The sequence below is a fragment of the Thalia democratica genome, chromosome 3, assembly GCF_965202585.1.
Source record: "Thalia democratica chromosome 3, ktThaDemo2.hap1.1, whole genome shotgun sequence".
NCBI lineage: Eukaryota > Metazoa > Chordata > Thaliacea > Salpida > Salpidae > Thalia > Thalia democratica.
This window is the reverse complement of record NC_139167.1, coordinates 1,674,603-1,682,894: the sequence shown is the minus strand read 5'-3', so window position 1 is coordinate 1,682,894 and position 8,292 is coordinate 1,674,603.

The window sequence follows — 8,292 nt, the reverse complement described above, 5'->3', positions numbered from 1 at the left end:
ACTAAGTGTTTAAGCAACTCTGTAACATAAATAGTTAGAATAAATAATCATTTTAGCATAATTCATAAAAGAAGAAGTCAAATTGTTATTTTACTCAGATTTTTGGTCATATTTTAAATTATAATGACTGTTTTTTAATACAGTATTCATGTATTTATTTTATTTCTCACCTTGTATAGTTATACTTAAATATTCTCTAAAAACTAAGTTTCTTTTAAACAATTATTATTATTTTTGATTAATTACCAGTTGTTGTTGATAAAATCGAGCACAAAAGATGTAAATTATTTAATCAATATAATATTATGATTCTAATTATTTACAATAAAACTTTCTTGTAAGACCTTATAATATGACAAAAAGACATTTCATTTAAAAACAAAATACATATCTAATTGCTGAAATAACATTTTTACACTCTTGTTTGTATCCACTTGGATATATATTATATTATGATATAAATTATAACTATAAACTAACCTAGAAATTTAACGTTTTAAATGTTTAATGTTAAACATGAGTCCATTTTTTAGTACAATTAATCAAATAACTTTTTTTTTTTGAAATATGTAAAATACTTAGGAAAAAATAACTGAGCAATAAACGCTTATTACTTTTTTCTTCATTTATTGAAAAAGTTAATAATTTCTTAAAACATAAACTGTCTACTAACAATTGACCCTAGTTTTTGGGTTTTATAGTAGTTTATAAACCAAGTTAAATCAGTTAAATTGTTTTTTTTTATTAATAAATACAATAATCATTGATTAATCAACATTACATTGTAAAACCTATTAAAAAGAGTGTTGTTATTAGATGCACAGAAAAATTTTTAACTAAGCTTATTAAAAACAAAAACAATAGAGTTTATTTTACATCTAATTGCTTTCAAAGTTAATATTATCATTCTTTAAAATATTTACATTAGCCACGTTGTAAGTGACTTTAAATAACTCCTTCTTAAATACTTCCGACAACGAAACTTTAGTAACTACTTCTTGAGTAAATATAAATTATGCAACAATAAGTTTGTGGATTTTATAAAATGACTTAACAACTGATTTTTTCAAATAATGCAGTGTTTCTTTTAAGATTTTTATTAAGCTACTTTTTTTTGATTAATAATGTTATAATGAAAAACTTATTATGATGAATCACTAAAGTTTAAAATCTTTCCAATTAAGACACTATAGATAGTTTTATTTACAACCTTATTATTGTTAGTTAATTTAATGTCGATTAATTATTTTTGACCATAATAAACTTTAAATTATCATATAATGCATGGAATTTTGCATCGACCATTAAAAAATAAATAAAAAATTAAACACACTAATATGAATTTCTTTCATTCACCAAATATCAAAACTTTTACTTATACTAAAACAATCAAAAACTATCTTACAAAAAATGATCAAATACTAAAAATTAAAGTTTTAGTAGTTTATAATCAGTATGGTGGGAAAACTCGTACAACGTCATTTTATAAAACGCTTCTTTTTTCCTTTATATAATTAATAACTAATTGTAAATTTAACATAGTTCATATGCATTAAATTTGTTTAGAAACTAAGGAATGGATGTAATTCATAATCACATAAAAAGTAAGTTTGATTTGATAGAGCTCAAAACATAAATAAACAATTGTTTAAGTTATTTCATGGTAATTAATCTAAATAACATTTACAATAAGAATAAAGAAATAAATAGTCAATACATTTAAATAAATATATCTTTCTTGGTTGAGTTTATTCACAAACTAATTATAAGAATGATAAAGTCTGTAATACAAAACATAACTAAAACTAGGTAAATACTTCTACACCTCCCCCCAGATTTTATCTACGAAGGAGATAAAACTATAAATTTACCTAGCGAAACAATTTTTTTTAAAACAATTTGTAACAACTTAAACATATTTTTTAGGTCTAAAATTCAACAAAATTAAAGTCAAAAACACAAAAACATTTCAAAAATTACGATTAACTTAGTTCACTAATAAATGATTTGTTAAAACAAACTACAACTTAAACAAGCAAACTGTAACAAAAAATTTGAGACTTAATCTTTACTTTTCTTCACTTTGCTGAATACAAGCATTTAAAAACTTAATTGCTTCACCGATTTGAACTTTTCAGCTTTGAAGAACGAAACCACACGTCATTCATCTAACCACCTTGAAACTTCACTTAATTTAGTGATAAACATCTTTATCATATTTTCGACTTTAAACAAAGTAGAAGGTGCATTACTGATAGCATTGAACACTGACGAAATACTGTTACATTTATTTTCCAAATACTCGATGCCAACCAACAGTTCGAATTTTTGAAAGTCAATCTATGTGTCCTCATCCAAGATCACTTTGAACAGATGGCTGTTAGACTAGTGTGCTGCAAAGTCAACAATAAACTTTAGGACGTCACCATTGGACTGAAACTCATTCATTAGACCATAAAACATTAATTTACAGTGAACATTCAAACTTGACAATAAATGAATATAAGGAACATCGGTGTCACGAAGCTTTTGAAAAGCATCGTAAAGTCTTACACGGAAACGCTGCAAATAGTCCGATAATTTCACACACTCATCCCGGACTTGTTGTTCGCAAGTAAACTTTGGCGGTCTGTTTGCTTTTCTGTATAAAATATAAGTCAAGAAAATTTTGATCAAAGCAAATCCGAGCCATTCCGGTTCAACATCAATTTGAAGAAAACTATTAGTACAGAGGGAAATTACACAATGCTTATTCAAAAAGAATCTTCCTTCTGGAAACACAGAACATCAAAATTTTTCTTGACATCTTTTTTCTCAACTTTACCAGAAAAGACAAACTTTTACAGTGGTATGTTTGCTTTTCTCAGTTAAGGGATACTACTTAGACATTTGCAAACGGAGGAGTAAATCTTCTTAGAAACTTACGATTTTGAACAGTTAAGCGACCTAATCCATCAACTTTGACAACACATTGATGACAGTCCTTCACTTCCACCACCACTCCACTTTTCCCACACTTGCTAGGAAAGTTACCTGTTTGATTTAGTATCACGACATGATCACCGCAATTCAAAGGTGGCAAAGATTTTGTGTTCTCACTTATATTTTCTAGAGACTTAACAAAACGAATACTGAGAGATTCTTTCTTTTTATTCCAAATTTCATGCCACATTTTTGAGATCTGCGGGTTATTGTAAGTCATAACACTCTTTCTGACGTAAGGTAATGACTTCTTATCATTTGGATGTAGGTGAGGATTGCTTTGGGATTTTTGCGGTTTTTGTCGCCATCAAGTGTGTAGAAATACATTTTTCTGTCCCTGTACCTCCTTTTTCTTCTTGTCGTTTTTACGCTCGAACATATTTTTCCTACGACCTTGGCTGCAAAAGTTATCAAAGTTTTGTGTATACAATCCACCAACTACAAGTGCATTTGACTCATCAGCATAATTTTGGTGACTTTGATAAACTTTTTTATGCGACTTTATCCAGCATTGTTTGCAGGCAAAACACTCAATATACCTCATAGTTTTACTGCTCCAAACAAATTTATCAGTTGATTTATTACATATGCCACAAGTTATTTTATCACTTGGTTTTTGTTTGGTTTTCTTTAAGGATTTAAATACATTTGGTGTATACAATCCACCACCTACAAGTGCATTTGATTCATCGGCATAATTTTGGTGACTTTGATAAACTTTTTTACAGGACTTTATCCAGCATTTTTTACAGGCAGAACACTCAATATACCTCATATTTTTACTGCTCCAAACAAACTTATCAGTTGATTTTTTACATATGCCACAAGTTATTTTACCACTTGGTTTTTGTGTGGTTTTCTTTGAGGATTTGTATGAGAAAACTGAGGCTGTAACAGCGGGTTTTGACATTGCATCACGTGCCATCTCTTTACTTTCAATAAAACAGATTGTCTCATTGACATTTTTCTCATCTAGATTTTCCCATCCTAGTACCTCTTTACGGATATCCTCATCAGCTAAACCTGTTACCATGACATCTTTTAGAATTATGTCTGTAAAATCTATCATTTGATTACAGCCATCCTTTGGGCATTTACATGTGTACGAGCATGTACTGGCTTTTCCCTTTAAACGTGCAGCAAATGATCTAGTGTTTTCTGTCAAAACCTGTCTTGCACTAAGAAAGTCTGATCGTCGTACAACAACTGAAACAGGAATAACTGCAAGCTGCTTGATCATCCTTAAAAGCTCTTGCTCACTTAAATTTACTACATCTTCATGACCCTTCAGAAGAGCATCGCCTAAATCTTCCTCACAGCACTGGTACAGTTAACGGCCTTGTTCTACTTCTGTCATCTCCATGCTATCTTTGAAAATAGTCCACTTTTGTACAAATATATTCCAACCCTCTTCATTGCAGTCTGTCCCTATTCGAGGACGGTCCATCTTTGGAGGCTTTGGTTTTGAAGAATTTGCATAAATGTGAACGTTGTTGTGAATGATAAGCAAAGAAGCAACTACAGAAGCATCGACGTCTGGTGTTTCATATGTGCAACTCTCAAGAGGGCATTTAATCACAGGCATTGTTGATTCAATTTAGCTAGGCTTTATCATAAATAAATATATCTTTCTTGGTTGAGTTTATTCACAAACTAATTATAAGAATGATAAAGTCTGTAATACAAAACATAACTAAAACTAGGTAAATACTTCTACAACATTAGTTCGACAAACTTTTTAATTGTTTTTTTTTTTAAATAATAAATTAAAATTAAGATAATTTAGATGTACTTGTACAAATTTTTAAGTGTGAGATGTACTATTTTTTCTTAATATATTATTATTCAAATTGATTGAACTTTTACTTAGTCGAATAAATTTCCGAAATTTTGTTTTGAAGTTCAAACCTTTTTTTTTCAAATTCTTTGACACAATTTTAACAGATGCAATTACAGAAATAACGTATGTTCAGAAATATAATTTCTGGACATCGTTTTATTATGCACGGTGATAATTTTTAGCGTTCTAATTCAGTAAAGTCGTCACCATTCCAAGCTTCTAAGCAGCTAGATTACAGGCGCCTGTCAGAGCGCCCAGCTGATGAAATCAAAAAATATGAGTATTTATAACATTAATAATATAATAAATAAAATTTCAAAGTTTACGTTCATCACGTTGTTGAAGTTATTCTTAAGTTTTAAATTTAAAATATAGATCTACTTTTAATAACATAACAACATATCTAAATATCTGCAATGAAATAAGTTTTAGTAATTAATTAGATACGATTATTAAACAGTTCGAAAAACTTAAATTACTATGAATCTTATTATGATAAAATAAGCTAAAAAACTTAAAAAATATAAGTTTAAAAATTTGTCCTCAATATATTAAATACAGAAAATAAACATCAAACTTTTGGTACTGAAAAAGTGATGAAATTCTAAAAGCTAACTCAAGTTAATAATACGGTCTTATATAATGTTTAATAAAACGTTCAAAATTTGTTGATTGTTATATGTAGTTGAGTTATTGGTTGACATAACAGTATTAAAGTAACATAGTACTATTTAGCTTTGTATAACTATACCGTGTATATAAAATTGAAGTACCGAACTTAAGTTTAATCAACATTTATTATTACAATTAGATCGTAGTGTTGAAAACTAATTTTGTTATAGTCAAAAAAAATTATAGTATTTTTTATTAGCATTTTACAAATTAATTATTCTAACATCTTTTTCCTTTATACATGTACTGATAAAAAATTTGAGTTTCTTAGTTTGAAGTCTCGTTAATTGATAGTTTAAACTGAAAAACTAAATAAAAATTTAAAGAACAAAGAGAAGGCTTCAGCATTTGTCTCCTTTGCTGTTATCTTTTTCATATGCCTTATAAACTATCTAGTTTCTGGAATTTTACAAATTATGTTCGCCATTTCAAGCTTCTTACAATGTAGATAACAGACGCCCATTTGTTTCAGTTCATAAGTATATATGTTTTAATCAGATTTATAATACTTAAAATTTAAAATAAATACATTTGGTTAACAGCTATGTTAAAACTTTTGTGGTTGTTGTAATATATTTTTAAAATAAACATTTGTATAATATAATTTAATCGGCAAGGTAAACTTAAAATTTTCAATTTCAGTAATAATGCAGGTTTTCACTCGCTTGAACCTAAACAAACAAGTACATCAATTGAACAAAATTTTATTCAAATAGAGTTATACAGAGAAGAATATTAAAAAGTTTAATTTTACATAAACACTGAAAAATTGTTATAAAGACTTATTATATTATTATTACTTCAGTGATTTTGCAGCTTTTTTGTGTAACAAATCAGAAAATGGCTTTTAGGAGATTTAACTGTCATACATATTTTTATTTTAAATGGATATAATTATAAACAATATAGTTATACAATAACTGAACTTTACTGTAAAAATATTTTCTTAATGTAATTATTAACATTAGCCGCATAATTATGCTGCTGTAAAAGTTTGAATACCAGATTCTCCATTTATCAATATGTTATTAAATAATTACCTAACCGATTATTAAGTTAATATGTACAACTGTTTTGCAATTTTGTTATTGTGACGTCTCGAAGCAGCTTAAAAATTTCAAATTATTCAAATACAACGTTTTGTGTTTGAGAGCAAACATCTATGCAACTAAAGCTTTTAAATGGTGGCTTTCAAAGTTTGTTCTCAACTTTTAAAGTAAATAATTGTAAACTATATAAATAACTTTAAAACTTAAAAAAAAGGTTTTTTGAAAAAGAACCATTTTTAATTTTTTATGCATAATTTTTTTTTAATGTTACTTTTTTATTAAAAACATGAAGTGAATAAAAAAAATTACATATTTTACTAATTATAATTTAATAAAACATATTAACTGTTTTTGACGAAAACTTCGAAATATGATCGAAATTATTTATTTAAGAAGAGTTTACTAAAAACCATCCGCAGAAAACTTGTTGTTAAAAAAATAGTTATATAAATCTATAAATGACGTAGTAACAAATACTATTAAGTATTACTATATTTTAATTTTTATTTTAGTTGTAAAAATACTTAAAGAAAAAACATAAAACAACTTTTACAGCACGAAGATAAAAAAAAAATTTTTAATTTGTTTGTAAGATGATTTTCAAAATGTTTTACTTTGTTTATTCTCAACATTGCTTTGACGCCATGTATATTAATCATACAAACAAATATTTTCATGAAATCTATAGTAGTTAGTAGTTATATGAAACAATTATTAACAAAAAAAATTATTATATTTAATTGAAATATTTAGAAGTGATTCATTTTTACTACAAACACGCTAAAGTAAGTGTCTAAAAAATATTTATAAATATAAAATAAGTTCTTTATTTCTTTTCTTTTTTAAACGACTGTTTAAAATGAAATATATTCATACTTAAACAGTTATATGTACACACTACAAGATAATTCGATGTACCAATATATAATTAGTTTCAACTTTTTGTTTTGTATCAAGTTGTTTATATTTAACGTAGGGAAGGTAACGTCAACTATTATAATTTCTACAAATTTGGAAACTTCTCTGCATTTCAGTGTAAAATGTTAATTATCATAATTTCTATAAATTTGGAAACTTCACTGAATACAGTGTAAAATGTTAATTATAATAGTTTCTATAAGCTTCGTAACTTCACTGCATTACAGTATAAAATGGTGCAACATAAAAACATTATTTTACAATATTTTTATAATGTCACAGGACATTGCAACTAATTTATATTATTTATTATTTTAATATTTGTTTACCAACTTTTACAGTTGTTTACAAAGTCAGAACCTCTAAAAAATCTGCATTGCGAAAGAATGTAATTGATTTGAACATTTAATTACATTACCATTTTATCATTTATTTGTTGACGTATATAAACTTAAACTTTTTTGTTTATCAAATAGTTTTGTTGAATGATTAAAACTAAAACAGTTTTTACTATATGTTTTGTAAACAATTACTTTAGAAAAAAAACTATAAAATGAAGTGGTTCCGACGTTTACATAATATAAATACAATTGTAACCTCAAGATACAATTTAGATTTTGCACGGTAATAGTTTTCAGCGTTTTATTTAGTAATTTTAAGCTTCTAAGCAGCTGGATTACAGGCGCTTGCAAAAACGTCCAGCTGTTAAAACAAGATAATATAAGTTTTTAAAATACCAATAATTAAACTATTGGTATGTCATGTTAATGATATGTAACTTAAGTTTTTTATTAACTTAAAAATAAACAAAAAATTTAATATCGTAAAATG